The sequence below is a fragment of the Ranitomeya imitator genome, chromosome 1 (genome assembly GCF_032444005.1).
Source record: "Ranitomeya imitator isolate aRanImi1 chromosome 1, aRanImi1.pri, whole genome shotgun sequence".
NCBI lineage: Eukaryota > Metazoa > Chordata > Amphibia > Anura > Dendrobatidae > Ranitomeya > Ranitomeya imitator.
This window is the reverse complement of record NC_091282.1, coordinates 306,891,126-306,906,888: the sequence shown is the minus strand read 5'-3', so window position 1 is coordinate 306,906,888 and position 15,763 is coordinate 306,891,126. Positions and strand designations below refer to the sequence as shown.

At 45.8% G+C, this 15,763-nt stretch overlaps 1 non-coding gene across 1 annotated transcript; it reads right to left on the bottom strand.

Moving 5' to 3' along the window:
* Positions 1-13,657: 13,657 nt before the first annotated feature.
* Positions 13,658-13,798, bottom strand: LOC138660452 (U4 spliceosomal RNA). The gene has a single exon (XR_011317850.1). It is a non-coding gene; the product is annotated as a U4 spliceosomal RNA (small nuclear RNA).
* Between the last annotated feature and the right edge of the window lie 1,965 nt (positions 13,799-15,763).

Genomic DNA, 15,763 nt, shown 5'->3' with positions numbered 1-15,763 from the left:
AACTTTGAAGTTCATCTGTCATGGCAGGTGGACCTTAACTAAAGACATCTAAGTTATCATAGAGACTGGCACAATTAAAATCAAAAATAGGAAAGACGGTCATTTGTAGTGCACCGAGTGTGTGAAGAATGCTGCAGAAAATTTCTCACATGTACCTAACTTAGTCACTATTAACTGAGCAAACCATAGTGCTCCTATAAGGGTGACAGCTACAGTACCCTATAAATGAGTGAGCAATGTTCTCCCACAAAAAAGCCGCCACCTATCACCTAACACTGACAAATTCAGTACACCCCGCCAGTACCGGCAAAATCTCGCCATAAAAGTGTATGCTTTAGTGTCATATAACAGGGCAAGCCATGTGCCCATGTAATAATGCCACAAAAAGCAAAAGAAAAAAGCCTCTAAAATATACCTCTTATTGATATAAAATACAAATGCGAGGTGCGGCGTGTTCAGATTGCATGCGCTGCCATTAAATGGGAAAACACCGGTCACAGGAGAACATCACTTCCTGTCCCAGGATACATAGCGGTGTGTGGAGCGCACACAGGAAGTGAGGTTGACATACAGCACCTTAGATACTACGAGATACGTCTTACAACGTGAAATGAGACATCTACTGTCTCCCCACTAGGGTTTTTTTGGCGGCCTTTTGTGTGCGTGTATTTTTCTGTGTGTCTCATTTTTTGGTATGTCCTTTAGGGTGATATAGAGACTTTAGGGACACCGACGTTGAGCGGGGGCACCACATCGTCAACAGCTAAGGTGCCAACCTCCGCAGACAGGTAGGGCCTCTGTCTGGGCCTACTAGTGTGAGATTAGTCCCCTTATTACAAAATATTAGCCATTTGACTTTTTTGCTTATATTTGAGGGCCACTATATTCACCCTAGTGAATATTTTTTAACTATATCAATAAAAGGTATACTTTAGAGGGTTTTTTCTTTTGCTTTTTGTGGTGCTAAAATTGATCTGGAGACACTTAGTATTTTTCTTCGTGGTTCTTTTTCCCATGTAATAGTGACCTCTCTTAGTGCACCCATAATAGTAACAATCCTTACGCTGCTAGCCAAAGTCTCCCTTAAAGGGTTTGTGCCAAGTTAGGAAGTAATTCCCTATTCAAAGGATAGGGATAACTTATCATACATTGAGGATCGACCCTTAGGACCTCCATGAATCCCTGAATCTAAGAGACTTGTCTGGATGTGGCAGAGGTTGTGTATGCACACTTTCACTCCATGCATTCTCTGAGTGCAGCTCTGGGCTATCCCTGGCAGTCCCACAGAGAATGAATGGAGCAGAGCTGTGTATGCTCTTCAGATCATCGTTCTCAAGATCGGTTGGAGTCCCAGCAGTGGAGTCCCAGTAGTCAGACCCCCAACAATCAGCACAAATTTTTTAAGTGGCAATTTCAATTTCCTTATAAGTAGCAGTCACAAAATTCCCATTCATTAGACATTAATATTATTTATTTTTAAAGCATGATTTTTTTTTTAAAGGGAAAGGCTTACATGCAATATACATGTATAAATTACAATGAATAAACAGTGACAGACTGATGCAGAAGGGGAGAAGATGCTGCCATCACAGGCTTTCAATGTATGGAGTAATGGGAAAGGAGACATTTGTGTTGGGGGTTGCCACAGCTCTAGTGATGAAGTTGTAGAACAGTGTTGTATGAAAGGTAGAAGGTGGACACGTTGTTTTCAAGCAAAAAAGAGTAAGGATATGGGCCCATAGCTGGACATAGAGACTCGGTCAAGGGATGGTTCCTTCAGGATAGGCGTGTTACATTTTTGAAAGCAGAAAGGAAGACATTGGAGGTTAATGGTGGGTTGAAGAGATGGGTTAGGGCTGGGATAAGCAGGGTGGTGAGGTTGGGGAGATGGTGAGATGGGACAGGGTCAATCGCATAAGTAGGGAAGTGGGATTTAGGGAGAAGATGACTAAGATTTTGTTCAGTAATTGCGAGGAGGTAGGTTACTAGCAATGGCATTGGACATTAAAGCTTTGCATGATTTAGTTGATCTTATTTTTTAAATGAGCAGCAAAGTCTGCAAAAATGTGAGAAGTCGGAGGAGGGGGCAATGGTGATGGAGGAGGGAATTAAATGTGCTAAATAATAATTGAATAGTAAATAATTGTTTTGGGTTATGGAGTAGGGAAGATATGAGAATTATTAAGTAGTCCTGTTTAGCAAAGGCAAGGGCCGAATTGAATGTGGAAATTGAATTTTTTATGTGGTAATGTCTTCCTGGAAGTGAGTCTTCTTCTGTCGTTGCTCAACCATGGACCCTTGATGTCGTTTTTTGTGAGGTTAGTTTGCCACGTTTATCTATTGATCTGTCGCCTTCTGCTATACAAGAGGGGAGGCGGCCAAATCAATCACTGATGCTAGTGTGGTGTTGTAGAAGTGGCTATGTCTTGGGAGTGAAGGTATAGGTTTCTGTATTAGTGTGCTAATTGCTGGACTTGGAAGGTAGGTGAAGAGGCCAGGGATCAGAATGTGAGTAGATGGTGGTCAGACCGGGAAAGATGTGAGGTTGTAAGGTTAGATACAGAATAGAGGCGGGTGTAGATGAGGTCTGGTGTATGTCTGTTTGTGTGGGTGACTGTGGAGGACCACTGTGTGAGACCAAAGGATGACCTATGGATATATTAGCCCTAGCCGACTTGGATTGATGTTACATGGAAATCTACTTGTTTGTCCATCATGTAGTACATAATGAATGACTGCCCACAATTTTACCTGCTGATAGCTGCAGACGTCTCCTGAAGTTTGGGCTATGGTGTAACTTGAAAGCTTGTGGGCACCAAGGCCAAATCTCTAATAATGCCCCCAACTATTATGGTTCTATAATAATATAGATTTCCTCATGTGGGGTAAAGGGACCTTTTTTGTCTCATAGGCTCAAGGGCTCAGGTGCAACTACAGCCCTTCCATCCACAATAGTTAGGCCCTAGGATCTGAATCAAGACCTGCATCCATTAATTGCTGGTCCAATTTTCCTTTATTCTGATGATCATTACTTTGTGTCCTAAAGTGGGGATAATAAGTATTTGATACACTGACAATTTTGCAAGTTTTTCCACCTACAAAGAATGGAGAGGTCTGTAATTTTTATGGTATGTACAGTACAGACCAAAAGTTTAGACACACCTTCTCATGTAAAGATTTTTCTGTATTTTCATGTCTATGAATGAACATTATACATTCACACTGCAGGCATCAAAACTATGAATTAACACATGTGGAATTATATACTTAACAAAAATTGTGAAACAACTGAAATTATGTCTTATATTCTAGGTTCTTCAAAGTAGCCACCTTTTGCTTTGATGACTGCTTTGCACACTCTTGGCATTCTCTTGATGAGCTTCAAGAGGTAGTCACCGGGAATGGTCTTCCAACAATCTTGAAGGAGTTCCCAGAGATGCTGAGCACTTGTTGGCCCTTTTGCCTTCACTCTGCGGTCCAGCTCACCCCTAACCAACTCGATTGGGTTCAGGTCTGGTTACTGTGGAGGCCAGGTCATCTGGTGTAGCACCCCATCACTCTCCTTCTTGGTCAAATAGCCCTTACACAGCCTGGAGGTGTGTTTGGGGTCATTGTGCTGTTGAAAAATAAATGATGGTCCAACTAAACGCAAACCGGATGGAATAGTATGCTGCTGCAAGATGCTGTGCTAGCCATGTTGGTTCAGTATGCCTTTAATTTTGAATAAATCCCCAACAGTGTCACCAGCAAAGCACCCCCCCACCATCACACCTCCTCCTCCATGCTTCACGGTGAGAACCAGGCATGTAGAGTCCATCCGATCACCTTTTCTGCGTCGCACAAAGACACGGTGGTTGGAACCAAAGATCTCAAATTTGGACTCAGACCAAACCATAGATTTCCACTGGTCTCATGTCCATTCCTTGTATTCTTTAGCCCAAACAAGTCTCTTCTGCTTGTTGCCTGTCCTTAGCAGTGGTTTCCTAGCAGCTATTTTACCATGAAGGCCTGCTGCACAAAGTCTCCTCTTAACAGTTGTTGTAGAGATGTGTCTGCTGCTAAAACTCTGTGTGGCATTGACCTGGTCTATAATCTGAGCTGCTGTTAACCTGCGATTTATGAGGCTGGTGACTCAGATAAACTTATCCTCAGAAGCAGAGGTGACTCTTGGTCTTCCTTTCCTGGGGCAGTCCTCGTGTGAGCCAGTTTCTTTGTAGCGCTTGATGGTTTTTGCCACTGCACTTGGGGACACTTTCAAAGTTTTCCCAGTTTTTCAGACGGACTGACCTTCATTTCTTAAAGTAATGATGGCCACTCGTTTTTCTTTACTTAGAATTTGTATTATGTCAAGAAAAAAGCAGCTAACAGTCTATTCAGTAGGACTATCAGCTGTGTATGCACCAGACTTCTGCACAACACAACTGATGGTCCCAACCCCATTTATAAGGCAAGAAATCCCACTTATTAAACCTGACAGGGCACACCTGTGAATTGAAAACCATTCCCGGTGACTACCTCTTGAAGCTCATCAAGAGAATGCCAAGAGTGCGCAAAGCAGTCATCAAAGCAAAAGGAGGCTACTTTGGAGAACCTAGAATATAAGACAATTTCAATTGTTTCACACTTTTTTGTTAAGTGTATAATTCCACATGTGTTAATTCATGGTTTTGATGCCTTCAGTGTGAATGTACAATTTTCACAGTCATGAACATACAGAAAAAATGACAAGGTGTGTCCAAACGTTTGGTCTGAACCGTACATCAACTGTGACATACAGAATTAAAAAAAAAAATAAACAAACAAAAAAAGAAAATCTCATTATAAGATTTTGAAATAATTAAATTGCATTTTATTGCATGAAAAACAAGTATTTGATTATCTACCAACCAGCAAGACCAGTTAGTTTTACCTTAAGAAGCCCTTCTACTCCGCACTCATTACCTGTATTAATTGCACCTGTTTGAACTCATTACCTGCATGAAATACACCTGTCCACACACAATTAATCAAACTCCAACCTCTCCACCATGGCCAAGACCAAAGAGCAGTCTAAGGACACCAGGCACAAAATTGTAGACCTGCACAAGGCTGGGATGGGCTACAGGACAATAGGCAAGCAGCTTGGTGAGAAGGCAACCACCATTGGCACAATTATTAGAAAATGGAAGAAATACAAGATGACTGTCAATCTTCCTCGGTCTGGGGTTCCATGCAAGATCTCGCCTTGTGGGATAAGGATGAGTCAGAGAAAGCTCAAAAATCAGCCCAGAACTACATGGGAGGACCTGGTCAATGACCTGAAGAGAGCTGGGACCACAGCATCAAACATTAACATTCGTAACACACACCATCATCTTGAATTTAAAACCTGCAAGGCATACAAGGTTCCCCTGCTCACACCAGCACAGGTCCAGGCATGTTCACCAATGAGCATCTGGATGATCCAGAAAAGGGAATTTTTTGGTATCGTGTTTGGAGGAAGAAGGATGAGTACAACCCCTAGAACACTGTCCCAACCGTGAAGCATGGTGGGGGAAACATCATACTTTGGGGTTGCTTTTCTGCAAAGGGGACAGGACGATTGCATCATATTGAAGGGAGGATGGATTGAGTCAAGTATCGCAAGATTTTGGCCAACAATCTCCTTCCCTCAGTAAGTGCATTGAAGATGTGTCGTGGTTGTGTTTTCCAGCGTGATAATGACCCGAAACACACAGCTAAAGCAACTGGTGGTGACTCCGTAAGAAACATTTCAAGTTCCTGGGGAGGCCTAGCCACCTAGTCTCCAGACCTGAACCCAATAGAAAATCTTTGGGAGGAGCTGAAACTGTATGTTAGTCCAGCGACAGCCCTGAAACCTGAAAGATCTGGAGAAGATCTGTATGTTGGAGTGAGCCAAAATCCCTGCTGCAGTGTGTGCAAACTTGGTCAAGAACTACAGGAAGCGTCTGACCTCTGTAATTGCAAACAAAGGTTTCTGTACCAAATATTAAGTTCTGTTTTTCTATTGTATCAAATACTTATTTCATGCAAATTAATTAAGTAAAAATCACACCATGTGATTTTCTGTGTTTTTTTTTTTACTTTTAGATTCTGTCTCTCACAGTTGAAGTGAACTTGTGATAAAAATTACAGACCTCTCCATTCTTTGTAGGTGGGAAAACTTGCAAAACTGGCAGTGTATAAAATACTTATTTTCCCTACTGTATATGATAATATGGAAATAGGAATATGTTTTTTTGCATTCCTCTGCGGAAATACGCACGCACTATTGATGGTTTATACGAAGTGCACAGGATTCGGACACACCGAGCTTGCCAGATCTGATAGACAACGTGCCAAATATACAGCTGAACTTCAGGGAGTGAGGTGCAAGGGAGAAGTGGGTTCATGAGACTTCTTACGTGGCCAATAAAATAGTGTCCACCCCAGTTGCCCTATTACATTTTAATTTTCCACGATGCTGTTTTAATAAATATATATTTGCGTTTTCCATTTGTATATCCCACATATAAATTCATATAGATATGGTAGACATTACAGAAAACTCTTTTTTTCACCTGGTTGTTATCCAGTTGATCATTTTATTAGGCAGACACCACGTTCTTCAGAAAACTAAGGGTATGTGCACACGTATTCTGGTCCTCTGCGGATTTTTCCGCAGCGGATTTGATAAATTTGCAGGGCAAAAACACTGTTTTTCCTGCGGATTTACCGCGGTTTTTGTGCGGATTCCACTGCGGTTTTCTATTATGGAGCAGGTGTAAACCGCTGCGGATTCCGCACAAAGAATTGACATGCTGAGGAATATAAACCGCTGTGTTTCTGCGCGTTTTTTTCCGCAGCATGGGCACAGCGTTTTCAGTTTCCCATAGGTTTACATTGTACTGTAAACTCATGGGAAACTGCTGCAGATCCGCAGCAAAATCCGCATTGTGTGCACAGAGCCTAATAGACATAGAAAATATAGAGAAGAGGGAAGAAGAGAGCGAGCACATTTAGAAGCAGAGAAAGAGGAGTCTGTACTGGCAGTTGTTTTCTGTATTTTTAGCCTGGAGGAGGCCGCCTATCTCTAGTAACATACATAAGCCGCACAGCACATGTCTATTTTTATTGTGGTTTTGGTGTGGATTAGATATCAGGAAGGTGCCCACCCACAACAGGGTCTCACACACAGGGGGCTATTTCTGACCAAAAATCTTATCCTCAGCATATGAAAAGACGGTCATAAATGGCACCTGTGTCTAAGTCCATGAGTCTACAAATTGTGGTTGGATTGTTGAGGTTTTTTTTCTTTTCAGAGTAGATACTATTTAGGTATAAAAAGTCTCGACTAGGTTATGTCCATTAACCAAAAAATTCCTATCTTCAATAAACTTATTCCAATACCAACACAGACACTGATCGTGGTAACAGCTAAAGCAGGGAAATCTCTATAGCTTTCATGACCCTGGGGAAAAAGGTTTCCCCAAAAATGATATTTATCACCTATCAACGGGGGGGAAAATGTATAAAAATAATCATAGTTTAGGATTAATGAACAGTTATCAAATGTACTAAACGGCCAGCACAAATTTAACAAGGTACATATGATGGAATACCATTAGGAATATATACTATGGAAGTGTAACTTCCTGCCAACCCTAAGGCCTCATTCAGATGTCTGTCTTTTTACATACAGTACTGTGCAAAATGTTTAGGCAGGTGTGAAAAAATGCTGCAAAGTAATAACGCTTTCGAAAATAAAAAGTGGGAGTAGTTTATTTTTTATCAAAAATGCAAAGTGAGTAAAAAAAATATAAAGTAAATCAAATCAAATCAATATTTCGTGCGACCACTATTTGCCTTCAAAACATCAATTTTTCTATGTACACTTGAAGGATCTCAGCAGGTTGTTCCAAATATCTTGGCAAACTAACCCCAGATCTGCTGTGGACGCAGGCCTGTGCAAATCCTTCTGTATCTTTATGTAATCCCACAATGACTCTGTGGGTGCCCAACGGAGAAAACCTGAACCTGAGGTCACAAAAAGAGTCAGATAAGAGATCGCAAGGATAAAAAAAAAAACTTTATTGACAAACAATGGTTAGATGGTGGCACTGTAGAAGGCGGGTACCCATGTAACAATAAAAACAACAATGGTTATTATATATGAGTATATACAAAAGTGTATAAATAAGTAAAACGCAAAAAAACCCCAAACCAATATAGAGAAGGTATATGCCAAAAACAAAGGGGAATAACACAGATGGTACGGATAGATAATTATCCAAGAAACAATCAATATGCAAATACCCCGGAGTAAATACAAGATGTTAAAAAGTCCCAAGTGCTGAGTACTACACACCCGCAGATGGAGTAGCACAATCTACGTGATAAAGTATTGTGTATACATATAAAAAGATGGAAGAAAGGCCAATGCAACAGTAGATGGGGTGAAGGAACTAGCGCTGTCCTACCAATATATAACTGCATGTGCAATGGAAAACAGATATGATCGGGGTCACATAAGATAAAATCACTGGATGTACAATGACAAACAGGTATATTCTGTATATCTGCAAAAAGATACATTTAAAGAATCACTCCAGTCCAGTCCACAACTGTGGGGGCAGGTAGGCGCCATCTTATTGTATCCCACAGCTGTGCTCTAAGCTATCATTCTCCCCTATCACTGAGTTCAGCGGCAAACAGTGACAGGAGGTCGGAAGCTGCAATGAGCAAAGCATCAGGGCGGCAATCGGTGAGCACAGCACCAGAGGTTGCACTTACCCTGGAGGGGTGTGACTATGTGTCCAAAGGGTCCTCACTAGGACCTCTGAGGCCGGGATCACACATGCGAGAAACACAACCAAGTCTCGTATGTTAATACCCGGCATTGCCGCCATCACTCAGGAGCGAAGCGTGCGGCCGCATAGCAATACATGGAGCCTCACGCTCCGCTCCCGAGTGACGGCAGCAATGCCGGGTATTAACATGAGACACTCGGCCGTATTTCTCGCATGTGTGATCCCGGCCTTATGGTGAGGATAGGCTGAGCTGCTGGTAGACACAGGTCCCTGGGACTGCAGCAGCTGACCAGAGGGTAAGAAACGTGGGTACTAGGTACAGGAGGGTGAGACTGAAGCGTAGTCAGACAGTACTGGTCAGACGGCAGTACAATACAAAGCCGGAGTCAGAGATGGAGAAGTCAAACTGAGCAGGTAAACAGGCCGGATCGATAATGGGAAACAAAATCGAGACCCATGCATAAGCAGTTAGGAATCAACGTGCAGGCAAGGAGTGGTGGGAAAAGATGCCATTTATAGACTCTGCTGGCATGGGATAGTCCAGGGAACCTAATCTCTACTGGACACAGCAGGGTTAAATTCCAGCAGAGATGACCACAACCCCTAAAGCCAAATGTAAACAACATGCAGATGATGAGGACCGATGCAAGAGGCAAGCTCACTGAGACAGGATGACACAAGGAGAAGCCACACAGTGCCGACAATGAGAAGGGCGGCGCGGAGGAAGCATCGTGACACTGTTCACACCACTGCAAGAAAGCAACAACTCAACCTCAACTGACAGCAGTGTTATGGTGGCGCCTTCTTCCAGCGTTGAGAACAGGATGGTTCCTGCTATTAGTAGTACAATGTCAGGCTGTCCGATCTGCACTCACCGACGCTGTCACCGCCGAGTTTAGTGCACAGTAGTGTAACCATCAGGCTGCTGTTCTCTAAACACTGGCTGAGCTCTGCTATGTCAGTGTTAGGCTACGTTCACATTTGCGTTGTTGGGCACAACGGCGTCGACGCATACCGACGCGTGCGTCATGCGCCCCTATCTTTAACATGGGGGGCCGGTATGCGTTGTATTGCGTTTTACGATGCATGCATCATCTTGTCGCACAGACAGGGCGCAGAGGACGCTACTTGTAGCGTTTTCCCTGCGCCGAAATTCCTGCTCTGTACAATCTTATGACAATGCATGCGTGGCAAAACGCTGCTTTGTGTACATGCGTTGTTAGTTGCGTCGCCGACGCTGCGCCCAACAACGCAAATGTTAACATTACCTAAGCCTCATTCAGATGCTCCTGCATTACAGACATCTGAAAGAAGCTTATCACTGACTGAGCAGAGCCACGAATCTAAGGCCATCATGTGTGATGCAGCCGTGTATCTTATCTCCTCATGTGTGATGCCGCCTTGTATCTTATCCCCTCATGTGTGATGCAGCTGTGTATCTTATCCCCTCATGTGTGATGCAGCCGTGTATCTTATCTCCTCATGTGTGATGCCGCCTTGTATCTTATCCCCTCATGTGTGATGCAGCCGTGTATCTTATCCCCTCATGTGTGATGCAGCCGTGTATCTTATCTCCTCATGTGTGATGCCGCCTTGTATCTTATCCCCTCATGTGTGATGCAGCCGTGTATCTTATCCCCTCATGTCTGATGCCGCCTTGTATCTTATCCCCTCATGTGTGATGCCGCCTTGTATCTTATCCCCTCATGTCTGATGCAGCCTTGTATCTTATCCCCTCATGTGTGATGCCGCCTTGTATCTTATCCCCTCATGTGTGATGCTGCCTTGTATCTTATCCCCTCATGTGTGATGCCGCCTTGTATCTTATCCCCTCATGTGTGATGCAGCCGTGTATCTTATCCCCTCATGTGTGATGCAGCCGTGTATCTTATCTCCTCATGTGTGATGCCGCCTTGTATCTTATCCCCTCATGTGTGATGCAGCCGTGTATCTTATCCCCTCATGTCTGATGCCGCCTTGTATCTTATCCCCTCATGTGTGATGCCGCCTTGTATCTTATCCCCTCATGTGTGATGCAGCCTTGTATCTTATCCCCTCATGTGTGATGCCGCCTTGTATCTTATCCCCTCATGTGTGATGCCGCCTTGTATCTTATCCCCTCATGTGTGATGCCGCCTTGTATCTTAGCCCCTCACGTGTGATGCAGCTGTGTATCTTATCCCCTCATGTGTGATGCCGCCTTGTATCTTAGCCCCTCATGTGTGATGCCGCCTTGTATCTTAGCCCCTCATGTGTGATGCCGCCTCATGTGTGATGCAGCCGTGTATCTTATCCCCTCACGTATGATGCAGCCTTGTATCTTATCCCCTCACGTGTGATGCCGCCTTGTATCTTATCCCCTCATGTGTGATGCCACCTTGTATCTTATCTCCTCACGTGTGATGGCCTCCTTGTATCTTAGCCCATCATGTGTGATGCCGCCTTGTATCTTATCCCCTCATGTGTGATGCCACCTTGTATCTTAGCCCCTCACGTGTGATGTCACCTTGTATCTTAGCCCCTCACGTGTGATGCCGCCTTGTATCTTAGCCCCTCATGTGTGATGTCACCTTGTATCTTATCTCCTCATGTGTGATGCCACCTTGTATCTTAGCCCCTCACGTGTTATGCCGCCTTGTATCTTAGCCCCTCATGTGTGATGTCACCTTGTATCTTATCCCCTCATGTGTGATGCCACCTTGTATCTTAGCCCCGCCATGTGTGATGCCGCCTTGTATCTTAGCTCCTCATGTGTGATGCCGCCTTGTATCTTATCCCCTCATGTGTGATGCCGTCTTGTATCTTAGCCCCTCATGTGTGATGCCGCCTTGTATCTTATCCCCTCATGTGTGATGCCGCCTTGTATCTTAGCCCCTCATGTGTGATGCCGCCTTGTATCTTAGCCCCTTATGTGTGATGCCGCCTTGTATCTTAGCCCCGCCATGTGTGATGCCGCCTTGTATCTTAGTCCCTCATGTGTGATGCCGCCTTGTATCTTAGCCCCTCATGTATGATGCCGCCTCATGTGTGATGCCGCCTTGTATCTTAGCCCCTTATGTGTGATGCCGCCTTGTATCTTAGCCCCTTATGTGTGATGCCGCCTTGTATCTTAGCCCCTCATGTGTGATGCCGCCTTGTATCTTAGCCCCTCATGTATGATGCTGCCTCATGTGTGATGCCGCCTTGTATCTTAGCCCCTCATGTGTGATGCCGCCTTGTATCTTAGCCCCTCATGTGTGATGCTGCCTTGTATCTTAGCCCCTCATGTATGATGCCGCCTCATGTGTGATGCCGCCTTGTATCTTAGCCCCTCATGTGTGATGCCGCCTTGTATCTTAGCCCCTTATGTGTGATGCCGCCTTGTATCTTAGCCCCGCCATGTGTGATGCCGCCTTGTATCTTAGCCCCTCATGTGTGATGCCGCCTTGTATCTTAGCCCCTCATGTGTGATGCCGCCTTGTATCTTAGCCCCGCCATGTGTGATGCCGCCTTGTATCTTAGTCCCTCATTTGTGATGCCGCCTTGTATCTTAGCCCCTCATGTGTGATGCCGCCTTGTATCTTAGCCCCTTATGTGTGATGCCGCCTTGTATCTTAGCCCCTTATGTGTGATGCCGCCTTGTATCTTAGCCCCTCATGTGTGATGCCGCCTTGTATCTTAGCCCCTCATGTATGATGCCGCCTCATGTGTGATGCCGCCTTGTATCTTAGCCCCTCATGTGTGATGCCGCCTTGTATCTTAGCCCCTTATGTGTGATGCCGCCTTGTATCTTAGCCCCGCCATGTGTGATGCCGCCTTGTATCTTAGCCCCTCATGTGTGATGCTGCCTTGTATCTTAGCCCCTCATGTATGATGCCGCCTCATGTGTGATGCCGCCTTGTATCTTAGCCCCTCATGTGTGATGCCGCCTTGTATCTTAGCCCCTCATGTGTGATGCCGCCTTGTATCTTAGCCCCTCATGTATGATGCCGCCTTGTATCTTAGTCCCTCATGTGTGATGCCGCCTTGTATCTTAGCCCCTCATGTATGATGCCGCCTCATATCTTAGCCCCTTATGTGTGATGCCGTCTTGTATCTTAGCCCCTCATGTGTGATGCCACCTTGTATCTTAGCCCCTTATGTGTGATGCCGCCTTGTATCTTAGCCCCGCCATGTGTGATGCCACCTTGTATCTTAGCCCCTCATGTGTGATGCTGCCTTGTATCTTAGCCCCTCATGTGTGATGCCGCCTTGTATCTTAGCCCCTTATGTGTGATGCCACCTTGTATCTTAGCCCCTTATGTGTGATGCCGCCTTGTATCTTAGCCCCGCCATGTGTGATGCCACCTTGTATCTTAGCCCCTCATGTGTGATGCCGCCTTGTATCTTAGCCCCTCATGTATGATGCCGCCTCATGTGTGATGCCGCCTTGTATCTTAGCCCCTTATGTGTGATGCCACCTTGTATCTTAGCCCCTTATGTGTGATGCCGCCTTGTATCTTAGCCCCGCCATGTGTGATGCCACCTTGTATCTTAGCCCCTCATGTGTGATGCTGCCTTGTATCTTAGCCCCTCATGTATGATGCCGCCTCATGTGTGATGCCGCCTTGTATCTTAGCCCCTCATGTGTGATGCCGCCTTGTATCTTAGCCCCTCATGTATGATGCCGCCTCATGTGTGATGCCGCCTTGTATCTTAGCCCCTCATGTGTGATGCAGATCAGTGTACCTAAATCCCTATTTTTCTTCCAATATCTGTGGACCGGACCTGGGCGTCATCACATGAAGGCCATCCCACAGTGACCACTACAGCTTAATAACAGATCATGAGCACACATCACCAGAGTAATGCCTCATGAATTACATCTATCTTTAACCAAAGAAGTTCAGTCTCCGTAGAGACTGTCAAAAATTGCCGGTGCCGGCTATATTTCAAGCCGTCACGGCGGGGTATTGGGAAAAGTTTTCAATTAGCAATAATCGCGCCTCGGATAAACCTCATTGGCTACGATACTGCCACTGCGCAAAGCTACCGAGCACTGTCCGGCCGGGGCTCCCACATCCCCGGCGAGCGCTGCTAGGTTATGGCGACTGCACCGCACAGCACTGATCTCCTGATTCCTCACGTGCTGCTCCCCAGCTCTCCTCCCAGCCCGCCCGCGGTATGTGCTGCACTGATACACAGCGGCATATAGATAAATCATCACATACATGATAGCAACGAGTGGGGCATCATGGGTATCCTATGGAAATAATGCAGATAGGCTCGTAACGTCATCCGCCCCTTTACCCAGGATTCACCTCTGGACACTAAGGAGCGTGGTGATGGCTGCGTGCGCTGCATGGTGTCATCGGCGTGGCGCGGATCATAGAGGTGCTCGGTTCTGTTCCCAGTCTCCAGAGCGTCTGCGTCAGGATCTATACTGATGAATCCCGATTTAGTACTCACCAGCGCCACCTAGCGGAATGTAAGAATAATCAGAGCCGACGGCTGCTGTGACTTGCAGGTCATACAGAAAGCCTTTGCTTTGTGCCAACATGAGCGACGCGCAGGTTACAGTCGCATTTCTCCCTGAATGGAAACCACTGGGGATGCTGGCTGTTTTGTACAGCTGGGATTGAAGGCTGTGGTGAGCTGCAGTTACACAAGGGTCAGAGACCTTTATCAGCCTCTTTGGGCCTCACTAAGTGACCGCAGGCAGTCGATGGGTTGTTTCCTGGGGCCGATCCTATGAGACCCCCTGATTTCTGTGTGGCCCCATCGTAGCAGTACGTTAATAGACTCGCATTGCTAGCTGCACGACCGCGACAAGTCGCGCCATAAATAGCCATGCTGCTTTCCCCATCGTCCCTAGTGGTTACAGCCCGATAGTGCTTGGAAATACAAGTCATGTTCTGCTTATTAACATTTGTGGCCATTTTAGAGATAATAATACTTTGGTTTACAACGGGTTGCCTAGGATACCGACCACCACTGCTGTCTAGTGTGTGAGCGCTGTGCTGAAGCTGGTTGGCATTAGGGGGCAGCAGCGCACTGCAGCGATCCAGGTCAACTTCAATCCTGCGCTTACAAGCTAAGGCCATGTTCACACAGTGCGTTTTTTACTGCGGAACCGCAGCGGTTTTGCCGCTGCGGTTCTGCAGCTGTTTTCCATGCAGGGTACATAACAATGTAACCCTATGGAAAACAGTCACTGCTGTGCACATGATCCGTAATTTCGTTTAAAAAGCCGCGCAGAATAGCCTCGGCAAAAAAGGAGCATGTCACTTCTTTTTCCTGAACCGCAGCGGTTCTGCACCCATAGACCTCCATTGTGAGGTCAAAATCGCAGTAAAACCCGCAGATCAAAAATATATCTGCGGGTTTTACTGCGATTTGATGTGCAGAACCGCTGCAGCAGGAAGTGCGGGGGAGCGGGCGGAAGTGCGTGGGCGGAGTGTGGCTGCCCCCCCGTGCTCCGATCCCGCCCCCCCGTGCTCCGATGCCCCCCCCCCAGTGCTCCGATGCCCCCCCCCGTGCCCTAATCTCCCCCCCTTATACTTACCCGGCGTCCCGGTGTCCGTCCGGCCGTCTTCTCCCTGGGCGCCGCCATCTTGCAAAATGGCGGGCGCATGCGCAGTGCGCCCGCCGAATCTGCCGGCCGGCAGATTCGCTCCAAAGTGCATTTTGATCACTGAGATATAACCTATCTCAGTGATCAAAATAAAAAAATAGTAAATGACACCCCCCCACTTTGTCACCCCCATTGGTAGGGACAATAAAAAAATTAAGAATTTTTTTTTTTTTTTTCACTAAGGTTAGGGTTAGGGGTAGGGTTAGGGTTAGGGGTAGGGTTAGGGGTAGGGTATTTTCAGCCATTTTAGCCCTAAAAAGCTTCCTAGGAAACACACAGTCTCTGCATAGAAAACTGCATAAAAAAAAGATAAAAAAACGCATCAAAAAACGCATCAAAAAAGGACCTGCGTTTTCTGCCAAGAGCTGCAGTTTTTTAAAAA